This window comes from Meles meles, chromosome 17 (genome assembly GCF_922984935.1).
Source record: "Meles meles chromosome 17, mMelMel3.1 paternal haplotype, whole genome shotgun sequence".
In the NCBI taxonomy this organism is placed as follows: domain Eukaryota; kingdom Metazoa; phylum Chordata; class Mammalia; order Carnivora; family Mustelidae; genus Meles; species Meles meles.
In genome coordinates, this window is record NC_060082.1 from 22,239,148 (window position 1) to 22,258,066 (window position 18,919).

The 18,919-nt window shown below is 35.8% G+C and overlaps 1 pseudogene; it reads right to left on the reverse strand.

Annotated features, from left to right (window-relative positions):
- Positions 1 to 3,550: 3,550 nt before the first annotated feature.
- Positions 3,551 to 18,919, reverse strand: part of LOC123927592 — a 161,713-nt pseudogene continuing 146,344 nt past the window's right edge.

Below are 18,919 nucleotides of genomic sequence, written 5' to 3' on the forward strand. Positions count from 1 at the left end.
GCAGGGCTTATTGTGAACTGTAAAATAAACTTCCGATACTAATGAGGACTTCTACTTACAGCCAAGATAGGGAAATAGGGACCAGATTTATCCTTCTGACTGAAATAATTAAAAAATAAATAAAAATATATGCCGTAATGGTTTTAAAGCCATTGAACATTAGCTAATATTGAAGAGTGGTCCTTAACCACAGGAAACACATAAGGTGAGAGGGAGACTCTCTAGCTTACCACCTTGAGAGATCTTCCAGTCTGTGGTGCAGGGAACGGGGGCCAGTGGCAGAGTCTGGCTGACTCTCTGAGTTGAAGGGATGTAGCTGAGAGGTTAGGGAAGCTGTTGCAGATGAAGTTCACAGAGCAGGGAATGGAAAGGAGAGGGATCCATAGAGACCTCCACATATCTACACAAATACTGAGTACTGAGAAGAATACCAGCGAGCTCACACGTGAAGTAGTGAATACATGACTTGAGAATGGGAAAAGAGCCACATGAAAGGGTCAAAGGAAGTAGTACTCAGTATTCACAGAGGCCACAAAACTGGCCTCTTCTCATCATAAGTTGTGGAGTTGTGGGTATAGGACACACAAAGCTCTTGCCTTAGCAGTGAGAGATACTGAGACTTAGACTAAATGCTGCCCTAGACCTGCCTAACTTATCTTACATATCTTAAAAACAACATATAACTATGGAACAACAAGTCATTGTTCAATGTGTATGATGTACCTAGATGAATAGGTTCTAGAGATCTGCTCTACAACATGATACCTATAGTTAACAATACAGTGGTGTGTACTTCAAAATTCATTAAGAAGGCAGATCTTGTGTTAAGTGTTCTACTACTGAAACACACTAACAAATACGACCAACGAAAACAACAAAATTAAAGAGATGGAAGGAAATTCTGATAAGGTTCCTTCTTTTCTGTGCTTTTGTCTCTCTTTCTTTTTAAAGATTTATTTATTTACTTATTTGACAGATAGAGAGAGAGAGAAAGCACAAGCAGGGAGAGCAGCAGGCAGAGGGAAAGGGAGAAGCAGGCTCCTGGCAGAGCAGGGGACCCTTCGTGGGGCTTGATCCCTGGGTTCATGACCTAAGGCAGATGCTTAGTGAACTGAGTCACCCAGGCACCCCTGGTAAGGTTCTTTAACATGGCATTGGTAAAGTGGCATAATATCATTTAGAGATAACTGGAAAGTAGCTAACGATGTATACTATAAACTCTAATAAAACAACCACTGAAATAAAATTTGTTAAAAAGTGTTGTAACTAATAAGCCAACAGAAGATATAAAATAGAATAAAAATATTTGATTGATCCAAGGTGAGAGAGAGAGAGAAAGAGAGGTATAAATGGAAGAAGAACAGATGGAGCACGTGTAAACAAATAGCAAGATGAGAGATTTATACACAGACACAAGAAAATCATTAATTATAAATGGCATGGTATGGACATCCAAATTAAAAGCCCAAGATGTTCAATTGCGTAAAAAGCCTAGAAACAACTGTATACTTTTAAGATACTCATTGTAAATATAAAGATGCAGATAGTTCAAAGTTCAAAAGGTGGTGGAAACATATATAACTTTCTAGCATTAATCAAAAAAAAAGCTGGCTCTTTTTTTAATATCAGGTAAAGTAGATTTCACAGCAATGAATAATCCAGTTACTAAAAAATATTTTATAATCACCAAGAGTGCGATTCATGAAGAGGTTATAAAAATACTAACCCTAGTATTATTGTACACTTAATAACAGATTCAAAATACAAGAAGCAAACAATGATAGATCTCCAGGGAGAAAAAGACAAATCCATAATTATAGTTAAATATTTTTATACCACTCTCAGTATTTGATAGACTAATAGACTAATAGACAAATAGACTAAAAATCACTAAGGGATATAGAAGACTTAAGTGCATTTTAATGAATTGAAATTTGTTCCACATTCCACCAACAAGAGAAGACAATTTCTTCTTAAGACCACACCAAACATTTAATAAGACTTTCTTTCTGTATATTGGACAATAGAACATGTTTAATACAATTTTTTTTATTTGTTTATTTGTTTATTTACAGCATAACAGTGTTCATTGTTTTGGCATCACACCCAGTGCTCCATGCAGTACGTGCCCTCCCTATTACCCACCACCTAGTTCCTCAACCTCCCACCCCCCCGCCCCTTCAAAACCCTCTAGTTGTTTTTCAGAGTCCATAGTCTCTCATGGTTCACCTCCCCTTCCAGTTTCCCTCAACTCCCTCTTTAATACAATTTTTATTTTTTTTTATTTTTTTTAAAATATTTTATTTATTTGACAGAGAGAAATCACAAGCAGGCAGAGAGGCAGGCAGAGAGAGAGGAGGAAGCAGGCTCCCTGCTGAGCAGAGAGCCCAATGCGGGGCTCGATCCCAGGACCCTGAGATCATGACCTGAGCCGAAGGCAGAGGCTTTAACCCACTGAGCCACCCAGGCGCCCCTTTAATACAATTTTTAAAGAGTTATGTTGTACAAAGTATATTCTCTGAATATAATAGAATGCAATTTAAAATTGATCTTAAAAAATTCCCAAATATTTGAATTTTAAATAAAACAATTTAAAATAATCCAGACATCGAGGAAGCAATAAAATTAACTTTGGTTTTTAACTATATAAAAATTAAAACATTATTTATCCAAATTTGTGGGATTCTACTAAAACAATACTTAGGAAATTATTTATAACACTAAATAAGAAAAGAAAAAAAGGTTTTAAATGAAGAACCATAGTTTTCATTTAAAACAAACTGGGGCACCCAGGGTGGCTCTGTTCCTTAAGAGTCAGCTGTCAGCTCAGGTCATGATTTCAGGGTCCTGGGATTGAGCCCAAATAGAGCCCCGAATTGGGCTCCCTACTCAGCAGGGAGTCTGCTTCCCCTCTCTCTCACTGCTCCTGCTCCCTCTCTCTCTCTCAAATAAATAAATAAAATCTTTAAACAAAAACTAGAAAATGGGGTGGCCTGGGTGGCTCAGTGGGTTAAGCCTCTGCCTTCGGCTCAGGTCATGGTCTCAGGGTCCTGGGATAGAGCCCCGCATAAGGCTCTCTGCTCAGCAGGGATCCTGCTTCCCCCTCTCTCTGCCTGCCTCTCTGCCTGCTTGTGATCTCTGTCTGTCAAATAAATAAATAAAATCGTTTAAAAACAAAACAAACTAGAAAATGAAGAACAGGTAAAACCCAAAGGGAGGACAAAGACAATAATAAAAATGAGAGGGGAAATCATTAAACAGAAAACAGAAAAATAATAGGGAAAATCACAGTAACCAAAAGTTGTTTCTGTTATATTCATTTATTTATTTATTTCAGAGAAGGAAACATTTATTTGAGGATTAGCATGAAATCATACAGATAAAATTTGTATTAACACAGATCCACTTAGAGTCATAGCACAGATAGCAAAAGCCAAAGTAAAAACAAAGAAAATTAAGTGGCAGCTATAGACAGTTGATTGCAGTTGTATCTTGAATATTAGAAAACCTTTTGCAAAATAATCATCTTAGATCAACAGAAAACCAGTCTTCAACATTGTCCTGCAAGATAGGTTAACTTTAGCAGTCTTCTCCTGTCTTCTCCAGCATCCTCCTCTAGTATGACTGCTAACTGTCTTGGTGATTGCCATCCCCTCCAGATACCTTCCGTAAGTGCTCTGTTGGCCACTGTAGTCTGTATGTCCCTGTCCATATCCATAGTTCCCATAGTTATGCCCAGTATAATCACAGCCTCCATAGCCAGACTACCGCAATAGGCACTGTTATAATTTCCATATGCTTGAAATATGATCATATGCTTGATCATAGTGTTATTAAGTCCAGTTTTGGCCCTGACCTCCTCCATAACTCCTAGTACCATCTCGTCTACTAGTTACAGTATCTCTTCCTCCTTGTTCTTGTTGCTATTACTGCCTATATACCTCTTTAGGTTGTACAATTTTGATTTCACACTTACCAGAACCGATTTGATTATATCCATTTTGTTTTCTCTTTTCGTTTCGTTTCTTTTCTCTTCTCCTCTCTTTTCTTTCTTTCTTTCTTTTTTTTTTTTTAAGATTTTATTTATGTATTTGAGAGAGAATGAGCTGGAATAAACATGAGCAGCAGAGAGGGAAAACAGAGGAAGAGGGAGAAGCAGACTCCCCGCTGAGCAGGGGATCCCAGGCCCCTGGGATCATGACCTGAGCTGAAGGCAGATGCTTAACCAACTGAGCCACCTGGGAGCCCCAATGATATCTGCTTCCTAACAATTTCCTTATTGGCTCTTCGTCTATATATGTGATAAAACAAAATCCTCTTTTTTCATTTGTTTTTGTATACATAGAGTTCAATATTTTTTAAACTCTTCGAAGTCTCCAAAATATCCTTTAATTTGTTCATCAGAACTATCTGGGCTAAATCCACCCACAAAAACCTTTTTGAGTGTTCTTTCCCGTTTAAAGCTTTGGCCCTTTGGGGGCTTATCAATTTGCCATCCACTTTGTGTTCCTTCAGTTCCACAACTTTATCAACACTAGCCGCATCTTTGAAAAGCTCAAATCCAAATCCTCTTGATCTTCCAGTCACTGGATCTGTTTTAATTGTATAGTCTACAACTTCCCCAAATTGAGACAAATACTCAGTTGGAACTTTCTTGCTTGTATCCCATCTCAAGCCTCCAATAAACATTTTACTGTCCTCCTGCTGATTCCTGCTCAAATTGATCTTGGCCCCCTCTACAAATACCTGTGTTGCTGTACTCCTTCATGTACTCCATGGGGGTGGGGCCATCCCCCAGGGTGCTGGTGTACACTGGGGGCCACAATAGCAGGAGGTAGCAGAGCCTTGTTTGGAGCAGGATTTAAAATGGAGGTGGAAGAGAAAAGTTGATTCTTTCAGAAGATCAAGAACATTGACAGATCTCTAGCAAGACTGATAAGGAGAAAAGGAAAGAACAGCCATATGACAAATACCAGAAATGAGATGGTTACATCACTACAGATTTTATAGAGATTAAGATATTAATAAGGGGAATATAATAAGGAGAATATAATAAACTGTTTTATGGTAGTAAATTCAACAATATAGAAAACCGACAAATTTAGGGGTGCCTGGGGGCTCAGTCAGTTGGGTGTCTGATTCTTGATTTTGGCTGAGGTCATGATCTCAGGGCTGTGGGATTGAACTCAGAATCAGGCTCAGCACTTCTGTGGAGGCTGCTTGAGATTCTCTCTCTCCTTCTCCCTCTGCCCCTCACCTTGGTTGCAGACTTGCTCTCTCTCAATAAATAAATCAGTCTTTGGAATAGATAAATCTAAAAGCCATTCCTAATGAAAACTGTCAACAAATGGAAATACCAGGGAACTCCCTAAACTTGACAAAGGGCCTCTGTGAAAAACTTAATGCTAATATCATGTGAAATGATTAAGACTAAATACTCAGAAAAAAGGAAGAATATCTGCTTTTATTGCTTCTATTCAATATTGAATTGGAAGGGCTAGCAAATGCAATAAGAAAAAATAAAAATGAAAGCATTCTGGCTAGAAAGGAAATAGTAAAATAGTCTTTACTATAATAGTATAGTCTTTACTATTATGTATAAATGTATTAGAATACATTTTTGTCCAAGTAGAAAATTCAATGGAATCTAACAAAAAATCTGCCAGAACTTATAGTTGAGAAGAATATGGTTTTTAGATATAAGAACAAAATATAAAATTTCTATTTCTATATATTAACTTTAGGTTAATATATAGAATATTATATAGAATATATATAGAGAGTATATATAAATAAAATTTAAAAGATACCACATAAAATAGAGAAAAAGTATGGTAAGCTGAATTTAAATTTTATTTAGGAATTTACAGGTTCTAATACAGACAACATGACTTTGAGAACAAAAATTTTGAAGATTCACAGTATCTAATTTTAAGATTTATTATAAAACTCTATATTCCATGTCAGTATGAAACTAACAAAGATGGGTATAAAAAGGATTAACAGATGAATTAAAGAGAATAGACAGTTTATAGATGTGTGTGGATATAGGTATGTGTATATATACAAAAAGAGAGACTGAGAACATAGAGAAAGGATAGATAGGGAGAATAACCTTTTAAAACACCAGTTTTGGGACATTTGTATATCAAAATGCAGAAAAAAAAGAAAAAACCTTAAATGCTTGAGGTTTTCAAGCATTTATCATCAATTCAAAAAATATCAAATTCAAAATTTATCATCAAAAAAATCAAATTCAAAAAATTCAAAAATATCATCAGTATGAAAATAAGTCACACATTTTTAAATTTCTAAAAATAAAGAGAAAATTTTTGTGTCCCTTGTGTATGCCAAAGTACGATTTATTTAAAAATATATATAAATTGAGCTAATTAAAAAATAAGAATGTCCCTCAAAAGATATTATTAAGAGAATTAAAAGAAAGACTGGAAGAGAATATCACATATTCTCTTCACATATCTGTGAATCACATATCTGATGTGATCAGATATCTGATCACATCACATATCTGATGAAAGACTTCTATCCAAAATATATAGAGAATTCTCAAAACTTGATAATGAGAAAGCATACATATCAATAAAAAGTAAGCAATATTTCAGCAGATAACTCTCCAAAGAAAATGCACAGATGGCAAACAAGTCCATGAACGGTGTTCAAAATCATTAGTCATTAGGGGAATGTAAATTAAAACTACAATAAGATACTATTACATACACATTAAAGTAGTAAAAATAGACAAAAATCCTGTTCAAACCAAGCATATGCAATGATATGTGGGAACTGAAACTCTTATATCCTATGGGTAGGAATATAAAATTGTACAAGTTTTTCCATTTAGGAAAAATGTCTAGAAGTTTGAAACAAAATTAATGTAAAATATAAGCCTACTGTTATCCGTGTATTTCTAGGATTTATCCAAGCCGAATGATAGCATATGTCCCAATACAAAGACTTGTGCATGGATATTCATCTTTGTAACTGCTAAAACCTGAAAACAACCCAAATTTCCAAAAGGATGAATGGATTAACCAAGTATGGTATAACTATACAATGGAATACTACTTAACAATAAAAAAGAATTAATCACTAATACATAACACAACATGGTTTAATCTCAAAATAATTATTATGAAAGAATCCTGACAAAAATCTTACTCTGTGATTGTATTCCTATAAAATTCAGTCAAATAGATAACAAGAAATAAAAACAGATTAGTGGTTGCCTGGAAAAGGGTTTGGATGGGGAAGGGTTGGAAGGAGGAATTAAACAGGTAGGAGAAAACTTTCAGGATTTATGGGCATGTTTAGTAATGGGTAATGGTTTCATGAGCATATATGCCATAAGTCATAAAGTTGAACACTTTAAATAAGGGCAGTTCAACTTTGCAGGTCATAAAAAAGTATTCTGGTTCACTTTCAGAAAAATATAGAGCCATGCTCTCCTGTATCACATGTACCAAATGTACCGACTCAAGGAAGTTAAATATTATTTGTAAAACAATCTCAGTCACATACTTAATCTTACAAAGCTTCACAAATTCTTAATCACAAGCATCTGTGTACAGGTATTTAGGTAGATAATGTAGCTGATGTGTTATGTTTATTAAGCCCTATGAGCAATGTTAACAACAATTATACTCCTCAAGCTAATAGAACATTCATATTTGATGTTTAAATAATTTCATTATCAAGATGAATAATAGGATTGACTTTGACAACTTTCTTAATTACTGATTTTGACAGGAAGCCAACACTAATTAGAATTTCATTTTTATAAAATGAATACACTGTTTGTAATCAGCCAAACATCCCTCAATTAAATCAGAGCTCTGATAGTGCCCAAGTTGTCATTTTAATTACTATATAATATATGTAGAAAAATAAGTATTTATGTTAATTTTAAAATATTACTTTATAAACAGACTAATTCATATGTGAATTTTTGATAATCTTCAATTTTTACAACATGTGAAAGAGACATAAAATATGTTTGGCACTTCAGTTAATATTTAAAAACTACAAGTTTCTAAAGATTAACCTTTTTAAATTATTTTGGGCATAAAAATATTTACTCTCCTATGGAAATGGGGACATTGCAGTAACCAAAACAACACCCAAAAGTTTTCTTTGAAGTTCCTCAAGTTTGACGTGTGGGGCACAGGTTGATAGTGTGGCCAAAGTGCACCCAGACAACTGGTAGACCATATGGTTCCTAGATCATTTGGAATTGTTGATTCTTATCTGTTTTTGGAGAAACTGCCTGAGGGACGTTATTCCAGTATGGCCTTTTTGTTCACACCAATAGCAAGCTGACGTTTCCACTCCATGAAATGGCTGGGACTGGATGTAGTCCTGCTTGGGGTCCCTAATAATGGTAAATAACCCTTTCTTTCCAGGAGTACCTAGTGTGTCATTGGGATTTATTTCTTGTATGGGGAACCAGGAATAATTTCCATCCCTCTGAAAAAATAGTGACTTGCACCTTAGGGTTATTCATGAGTCTTTTAAGTGTTTGAGGGTTGCTGGAGTGGAGGCGAGTGGAAGGGATGGAGTGGCTGGATGATGGACGTTGGGGAGAGTATGTGCTGTGGTGAGCACTGCAAATTGTGTAGGACTGATGAATCACAGACATGTACCCCTGAAACAAATAATACGTTATATGTTAATAAAAAATAAAATAAAAATAAGGTCATGGAAGGCATTTGGGTATGTCAGGCTCAACTGGTTGAACTTGCTTACTTGTAGTCCAAGGTGTAGTTGGGCAATCTTTCATACATCCTTCTCTTTCTGAATTGATGTTTTGGACCCAGTAGAAGGGTGTTATGTGGCTTTCTAAGCGAAATGTTAATGGTTTATAGGGTTTATTCAGCTAAGAGTGTGGGGTATATAGTTGAAGTCAACAGTGCAAGTTGTTTTCATTTTGCTTTGAGGGTCCTGTTGATAGTAGCTTAGTTAAATGCCACATAAGACATTTCAAACTGATTTGTTTCCAGCCCTGTCAGTCAAATCAGAATCAGAGTGGCAGAGAGCATATACATATAGGAAAATTCTAACAATAGTGATTTGGTATAAAAATGAGAATTAGGGGCACCTGGGTGTCTCAGTGGGTTAAGCCTCTGCCTTCAGCTCAGGTCATGATGTCAGTTTCCTGGGACTGAGCCCCACAGAGGGCTCTCTCCTTGGCAGGGAGCCTGCTTCCCCTTCTCTCTCTGTCTGCCTCTCTGCCTACTTGGGATCTCTGTCAGATAAATAAATAAATAAATCTTAAAAAAAAAAAAAAGAAAGAAAGAAAAGAAATGAGGATTAGGTATTGTGGGGGAGATAGTTCTCCATGAGTCTCTTTCATTTTTGAATGGCTTATATTAAGTTGTATTGTTTGAACTATCTTTTCAAGGATGATTATACAACAAAGTGCTCTGTGAGTAAAGAAAGCCTGGGATTACAAGGTTTTCAAGTGTATGTATACCCCAGTTTCTCAATCCCATGTTTCAGGGTCCTAGTCCTCTTAGATCAGTGCCCTTACATTTTCATAGTGGACTTGTTGGGTTTGAGAATTCAGCCTCAATATTTAGCTCCATTGTTGTCAAGGTGACTTTGTGATAGAGTGTGCTAGTCTTATGTTAGCCTGGAAGTAGAGAAATGCAACCCAAAGTGGGGATAAGGGATGGGAGTGGGAGCTCTATCCATATAGCAGGAACTGGAGGAGACAGAGTTTGAGTTCACACCACTGAGAGAGTTGGCTCTGTAATCAGAGTCTAAGCTCAAATAGAGTTAGTTTTAGCAAATAAACTTGGTTCATCTCCAGAATTTGTAAATATCAAATTTAGGGAGGTGGGAGGGGAGGTTATTCTGATCTAGCCAGTAACTGGAGGAAGAAGGAGAAACTTTGATGTTACTGAGGAGAGCCAGTCAGTCTCTCCAACCCTAAGCAACATATTCTAGTAATTTGTTCTAAAGTGAAGAAAAAGAGCAAGGTAAAACTAGAGCACAGGCCAATCGCCAAATATTGGACTAGGAAGAACAAAGCAGACACTCTCTTTTCTTTCTGGCTCCATTCTTCTCTTTTTCCTCTATAGCCTGCAGATATGGCTTCACTCTTTTCTTCTCTTGTAGCTTTCTGCCGTGCCTTTTGAGGGATAAAACATTTAGCTCACAAGGTACACGAGAATAAAGAAAGAGAGGTATTATGTAGAAACTTTGGCTGAAGCAATAGGTTGGGCAAGTAAGGGATTACAAACCACTACCTCCAATCCCTATTTTTTTTTTTTTAAGATTTCATTTATTTATTTGACAGAGAGAGAGAGAGAGAGAGAGAGATCACAAGTAGGCAGAGAGGCAGGCAGAGAGAGAGAGGGAAGCAGGCTCCGTGCTGAGCAGAGAACCTGATGTGGGGCTTGATCCCGGAATCCTGAGATCATGACCTGAGCCGAAGGCAGAGGCTTAACCAACTGAGCCACACATGTGCCTCCTATGCTTTTGTAAATGCAAAAGTCTTATAACCAGATGGCACCTCATTGATCAGGGAGAGAGAGATTGGGCAGCTGGTAATTAGTTCCATACTAGGAACAACTGAGATGGAGGTAAATGGAGGCAGGCATAATATTTAAAACTATCAGTAGAAGACAGTGGATACATACCACAGAAGAAAATATATGTGAGAGAAGGCAAGAAACTCTAAAGTAGCAATAACTTAATTTATTGTTCATTTGTTAGCCTATTTAAGAAAATTAAATGGAGTGAATCCATTATTTCATCAATAGGATATTGATAACCATGCTTTAAGATAAAAGAAATGTATGTTTAAACAATATTAGCAATTAAATAAACAAATGTTCATATAAAGTCAATATAGTTAAAAGTATATTTCCTTTATTCCTTTATTGACTTCCCTCAGGATACAACTAAGAACCATAAAGTCAGTAATTATACAAACATTTCCTTTTAATTTCATGAGGTCTGTTGAATTCTTAATAGGATTACTTCTCTGAAACATAGGGTATAATATGGGTATAAATGTGATTGTTTTCTTCCTTTCTGAATGTACATAAACTAACCCCATATCCCTAAATTAGGTGACTGTTTTCACCCAGAGAGTGAATTTCTTATAGAATCCCTATTAATAGAAGGATTTCCTAATAATAGAATTCTAGTAGTTGATGTAGTTTAGGAAAAAATATATGAGACTTTAAAGAAAATTATCAGTTTTCAGAAAGAAGTCTGAGTGAATTATTCTTTTGGGGAGGATAATGTCTAACTATAGAAGTAAACTAGAAATTTTGTAAACTCAAATTGTATAAAGTATAGAAACTAACTCAAAAGAATGTATGCCATGCAACATCATCAATACTAAATGTCTGGTGCTTACATACAGAAACTTTTCTTAATGAGGTCAATAAAAATATACAAATCTCTAGAAGGAGAGAAGAACCACGTTAAGAAGTAACATGGGCTCAGTTCAAGAACAAGATGCCCATGTGGCTGGGATATGGTCATCTGGGGGAGAACAGTAGAAAACAATGCCTGAAAATGATGCCCATGGCCAGATCATATAGGGCATAGTTAAAGATTTCTGATTTTATGTGAAGTGTGAGGCTTGGAGAATTGTAAGCAATGAAGAGACACCATCAGATCTGTGTTTTGAAAATGATTACTCAGATTGATGAGTGAAGAATAAATTATAAGGGGAATGCGGTATCAATTATAAATAAGAATACCAACATGGAGGCTATTGGAAAGTTGGATAAGTGACAGTGGCGGCTTGGGTTAAGATGACAGTGGATTTGTTGATAAATGATCAGACGTGGGGTATATTCTGAAAGTAGACGACGGGATATTCCTCTGTTTTTAGCTGGAGTATGAGAAAGAGCAGTCAGGATGCTTCTAGGGGTTTTGGCTTGAGCAACTGCATGGGTAGGATTGACATATAATGAAATAAAGATTTTGGGGATGGATCATGTTGGGTATGAGACATCAAGATTTCTCTTTTGGACATGTGAACTTAGTGGAACATCTCTGCCTTGCTTTTCAATCCCTTACCATTTACTGCTTGAAAATTCAGCAACAATTTTGTAGAACAGCTGCTACAATTTTGAGCTCAGTTCTCCATTTTTCTTTCACTAGAATCTTCAGCATTTAGGTCTCTAATTTTTTTCTGTTCAGCTCTGTAGAGCTGTCTACACTGTGCTCAGCCCACAACTAGAACTTCAGACTTGCCTGGAATCAGCAGATATCCTGCAGGACAATATTGGTGCAGTATGATGGCCTTTTTTTGAGAGATTTCTCACGTCTGTGTTTTTTTCCTGCTAAAGTTCTATTGCCTAAACAGTTTGCCAGTATCTTCAGTGTTTCTGTTATATTTTCTTTTGTATTTTATGTAGATTTTCTAGTTGAGCTTGGTGGAAGAGTCAGTCTCTCAAAAGAGATTCATTCTCACTATGTGATATGTTCTTAAATATCAAAAACAAGAGAGTAAGCTCTATAGATGTTGGTCTGAAGACATGCATGCACACACAAGCATAATTATTAAAATGAGTACTGTTCATCATATATAGTCAATGATACTGTAATAGTGTGTGGTGACAGACAGTGGCTACAGTTGTGGTGAACACGGCATACTGTATAGACTTGTCAAATCACCATGTTTTATGCCTAAAACTAATGTAACATTGTGTATTAACTACAATTTAAAAACAATGGGTGCTCTTCACTTTTAATCCATAGTCTCATTTTTAATTTTGTTTGTTATTATGTTCCTGTAGTTTCCAAAATTTCTAACAATGAAAATGGAAAACAATCCTTTGCAGAAGTAAACTTAGAGAAGGACTATGTTTTATTAATGAGCTATGGATGAGTACTATGGAAATTAGAGGGTATAATGTATTTATTTGGCATTTTTAGATAATTCTTCTATAATGCAATAACAAAAATGTATTTAATGATGCAAAACATTTCATTTGATCTACTAAAAATGACTTTAAATATTATTATAACAGTTTGGGATAGTGAGAGGTGTTATTTATTTATTTTTCATAAATATAGTTTTTATTATTAACTAGAAGAAGCATGGCTTTCTAAAGACCATTCTGGTTATCTTTGGTTTTACTTGGCGGGGGGGGAAGAACTCTCTGCCTGTGGTATTATCTAATAAGTTTTTAGCTCTGAACAGTAGAATTACTTACAAGATTGCTTTTTAAATAATACATGAGCTTGAACCTTGTGATAACATTTTCAGAAGATAATTATTTGGTAGAGGAGTGTATTAGAGAGTATGTAAGAATCTTGTGAATCCTTGTGTTCTCAATCACTGTAAGTGCCTATCTAAAAAGCTTCCAAATTAAATATACATTGCTGGTCTATGTTCACTGGTTTGTGGTTATTTTAACTCACACTGACATTTATATACTGTCTTTGTGTATATATTGTTTATATATGTGCATATATGCATTGTATATATAGGAGTATATACACTTTCAGTTTCAGGGATGCAAAGATCAACATCAAGCAATATATATTCAGAATATTTAGTTTATATAAAAGGTAGTGGCAGAAATATGTTGATCATTTTAAAGCTGTTTTGTATATTTGAGAGAAATTTAAACTGTATTCTGCATTACGGTGTCTTTAGAAGTTTTCAGCATTTGATGGAAGAACATATAATTAAATAACATGATTTAGCTTGTTTTAAAGTATTGGGTATATAAATATTGTTACCGAGGTGATGATTTCATTTAATGAAAACATCCTTTGACTGAGTCAGATTTGGGACATTAAAAAGTTCAGTTAATAATAATTTATGTAGTGTTTGAAAAACAGAAGTAACCTTTGCTTATTAGGAGGTGCTTATTTATTTATTTATTTATTTATTTATTTATTTATTCAGTTGAGAGAGTAGCTTTAATGGATTCCCCCACTGCATAATAGCTAGAGAAGCAAGTTGGGTCATGATAAATAAATGAGGATTCTGACACACTTCTTTTTTCTTTTCTTTTCTTTTTTTTTTTTTTTTTTGACACACTTCATTTTTAAAAGGTGCAAGTAGTTCCTTATCCAGGGAAAAGGTAACCAGGAATGGGTATTTAAGGAAGATGTGACTGCATTATTATCACAAAGACTGAACAGTCTAATGGGTAAGAACCTAATATCAGGAGTGAGATTGCCTTGGCTCATATCTCAGCTGTATGCTTAACTAGCTGCATGGTTTTGAAAAAGTTACCACGTCCCCCTTTCCTCATCTTTACAGTTGAGGAAATAAATAGTATTCATCAATAGGGTTAGTGTTGGGATTAAATTACTGCACATGAGATGCTTTGAAAAACACAATGTAAGCTTTAGTATTATCACTGAGATCAAATATTGGAACAGTCTCTGAGAAAAACAGATAATATATTCACATTCACATTTTATTTGAAAGACATAACAAACTTTCTTCAATGTATTGTTCTTATGACCAAAAATACATTCTGAAAATGTACTGAAAACAAACATTGGTAATAGTCCACATTATCAATGTTTGCATTCTGAATGTTGAGAACCAGTCATATTGTTGAGATTTTTTCTTTTCCTAATTAATATTTTATATGAGGCATTTTTCTATCACGGAAGTTAATGTTTTTAGTGTAGGGTATGGCTAGAAGAGCTCTTTGCTATTTTTACAATGAGAAATTCAAGCAGTCTTCTGTAACCTTTAGATCTGCTTGCATTAATCTTTGCTACTTTTTTATGTCTTTCATAGGAAGATATTTTAGGATAATTTTATACTTTCACTGCTCCACCCCTGGAATCATCAGTTTTCCCAAGAAGCTTTGTTTCCTATAATATTAGAAAACATCTGGGTATTGGTATTTTTGTTGCTGCCGGGCTCTCATTGTTTCTCGTAGACATGTGTTTATATCTATTTATCTATCTATCCACCCACCCACTTACCTACCTTTATATAGATATTAAAAACCATAGATACATATTAAAATCTTCCAATTCCAATCTAATTAGCACAGGGTTCTTCTAGCATCTCCGTATGTGTGTGTGTGTGTGTGTATGACAAGGAATTGGAAATATATACAATATATATTATATAAGACAAGGAAATAAAAAAGAAAATATACATATATTTACTTTTTAATTTCCTTGTCTTTATACATATATTATAAAATACATATATATTTATATTTTAAATTTCCTTGTCCAATAGAAATATGTCTCCCATTTCATATATATATATATACATATATATATATGGATATATATATCCATATATATGTATATAATTTACTTAATGCTCAAATAGAAATGATGATTCAGACTCACTAATCCACATTCCTATGGAATTACTGTCAGGAGTTCAGTGTGAGTTTACAGTTCTTTGATTTTTTAGATGGAAGCGCAAACACTTTCTAAGTGTCTGTTTGTGTGACATTTGCTGGTATGTTGGTGAAACCAAGGCTTTTCCATGTAAATGGAAAGGGAACCTCCTACAAAGGATACAGAGGAGAGTGATGCCTGGGGGTAACAGTCCATCACAGTGTGTCACTGGACCCAGTCATTCATAACCCTTCACATCCAGTGGTTCACTTCTAAGATCTCAAAAGTCTTATCTAATCATGGCATCAGGCTCATAATCCCTAATTTTGTGACCATATCAAGTCTGGATGTAGACAGAGCTCTTCTGATGGACCTCTTCTTCATTCAGCGTGCTCTGAAGCAAAAAGACAAAGTTATCCAGCCTGTTTACAGTCTCGAAATGGTTATTCTCTGTGGTCTGCATAATTCTAAGATGCCCGCAAGAGCCCCTCCTCCTGGAAACATGCCCTGAATAATTCCCTCTCTTTGAGAAGGGGTGGCACCTGTGAATATGATGGTCTATCTCTTGTATGATTAGATTACTAATCATTTCGCTTTCAGTTAATCCAAAGGGTAATTACCCTGAATGGAGCAGACCTAAATAGGTGAGTTTTTTTTAAAAGAAGGGGAAGCATCAGAAACATGTTCCTTTTGAGTTAGAAGGAAGCAAACTACTAGTTTGTAAAGAGAACCATGTGGCAGAGAATGAGAGGTGTTCTCCAGTAGCTGCGGTCCTTCAACCTGCAACCACAGAAACTGAATTCTCCCAACAGTGATCTTGGAAGAGTTATTTGAGCCTCAGAAGAAATCATGGGGTCTGGCCTTGCCCTGAGCCTGGTGAGACTCTGAGCAGGGAACTAAGTTGCTGGTACTCCGACTCAGTCCATATACACTTACTATGAGATAGTAAGTTTGTATTCTGTTAAGGCAATAGTTTACGGTAATTTATAATGCAGCAGTAGAAAACTAATGTTTGCTCCCATTTAAAACAATAGAGAGGGAGAGCTTTTTCAGAGAAATTGTTAAATACAGGCCCATGTTTCTGGTGTTCCTGTTCTCGAAGCAGGGAGTGGTCTCTGATTAGGCCCCAGTTTTGCCCTCAGGAGTTTCATAGCCCAGCTTGCTCTGCAGTTCTCGGCTCTACCCCTGAGACTGCCCTTCCCTTTTCAAAAGAAATTGTCTATGTTCGTAGCAAAGCAACCCTCCTGTAGTGTCTGTTTCAAAAACAGGGCCAAGAGACCTCGTTTAATTTCAAATTTTCCTAGTCCCTGCTTCTCAGTCCAAGCTGGCAGGGTTTTTAATAGTACACTTATTTAAATAACTTTGTGAGTTTCCTATGACATTTTGGAAGGCTTACTCCCTGTCCCAGAAGTCACATTAATTTCATGAGACTTATCTCTACCTTAGGGGCGTCAGGCTATTATGTAACAATATTCATATGATTTTTTGAATTCCATATTTTGTCAAGCTGATAAGATCTATTAGTCATAGCTTAAATCTTCCTGAGATCTTTAGAATAAAGACCTGCTACAACCTTGCTTTGATCTTTTACCTTGAGGCCACTTACTGCTTCAGAATCTTTGCCAGATCCAGAGACTTGAGATGTGAAAGCTTTATTTTCCAAACCAGCTAGTCATGACGCCTCCATTTTTTCTTCCAAATTGACCTTGCAACATGAATGATTCATTTTTCTCTCTTCTCTTTGTTCCCATACCTTATCACACCCAGCTAAAACAAGCCAGAAGATACTTTGCAAATTCTGCTAGAACCCATCCTTAGCCGTCATTAGGCACAGTTACTGTCTTTCCAGGAACTTTCATGTTGGTCAGTTGTTTTGTCCCTTCACACTTGTGTCACTGATACCCCACCCTGCCCGCAGTTTCATCACCATGTTTATAGATAAAGTAGCAATTTGTTTGCAGTTCCTCTAGGCTTGATATGAGGCTTCTCCCTGCTTTTCCTCCCTCCCTGCTGATCACCTGCTGATACAGACACAAAACAACATTTTAGGTTTTTGTTGGGGCAGCACTCCATTTCAAGGCACCATTTCTGTTTCAGATATAGATCTACAATTGTACACACACACACACACATATGCTCGTGCACCTCAAAAACCAGAGGATTAAAACCCCAACAATATTTTTTCTCATAATTCTGCAGATCAGCAGTTTGGGCTAGAGTCAACTGGATGTTTCTCCTGTTGTTTTCTACTGGAGGGACTCATGTGGCTGGTGGTTCAGCTGAGGCTGGATGGACTCACAGCACATTAGGTGGTTAATGTGGGTTGTCGTCTGGGCTGCATGTCTACACCTATTAGCCTCGGCTTCTTCCCATACTAGAAATATTACAAGAAGCCCCAGTGTAAGAGAGGGTGTGTGTGTGTGTGTGTGTCTACTTTGTCTACTTGTGTTATGTTCGTTTTTGTCTTATTAGGCTAATCAAGTCATATGACCAAAACCCAGAATCGTTGTGGAGGTGACTACAGAATACTTATATGCAATATAAGATACAGAATATAAGATACAGAAAAGTTTATTGGGTGGTCATCACTCTAACACCTTTCAATTTGTTAATAGGAATGTTCTATAATGTTAAACGATGAGTTAGAAATTCTGTGACTTCCCCAATCTACAATGACGCAATTACTTAAAATTTTTGGTACCATGCCTGGGTTTGCCATGTGTCTTTTTCAACATGCATTGGACCATCTGGTTACCTTTATGGAGGTCATCTCTGTTAACAAAATTATTTTTCCTAAGTCTCACCAGGTATGGTCTGAATTTTTTTCCTGTCTTCTTATTAGTCATTGTTGAGGGCCAGCATTTATCTCTCTTGGTTCCATATGAGGTTCCAGAGACACTCTTTATAGAACATAGACCTCCAGGCCTGCTGTGATAACTTTATTCTGTTCCCCTCAGGTAGAAAGTGCTTTCTTCTCTAAAGAAGAGATACTGTCATCTTTAAGTTACAGTGATGTCTAGGAATGAGCTCTTTCCTCAAATAAGTCATATTCTAATTAAAAGGGAAGATTTCTGAACAACTTGATCTTACGGTAACCCTAATTTAACTTACATGGGTATGATTTGGAAGAAGTGAGTTTGAAGGAATCTTCTCTTTCTGCCATAATTTCCTAATAAAAATTTATGAGCCCATAGCGTAATTATGAGTTTTTCCTTATATCTATTCTGTCAGTTCATGGCTTCAGTGTATTTTTAACTGACTCAGAATAAAGAAGTCATTTTTTTCTTTGATAGTGTAGACATTAGAGTATGATCCCCAAAATTCCAGTAGCCATCCTCTTCTGTAAGTGAGGAGGACAATTTGAAGAGTGAGGGAATGAAAAGGGGAGAGAGAGAAAAAAAAAAAGAAAATCCTAATGACTTTTGAGTCATTTGTTCTGGTCAGTTCTAAGCATTACTATGGTTTCCTTCTTTTCTTTCTTTCTTTTCTTTTCTTTCCTGGATATATTTATTCATAATTACCTTCCTTTTATAAGTATTTAGGAATATTTTTTCTCTGTCACTCTAACTAACACTGCACTTGATTGATTAATATAAAA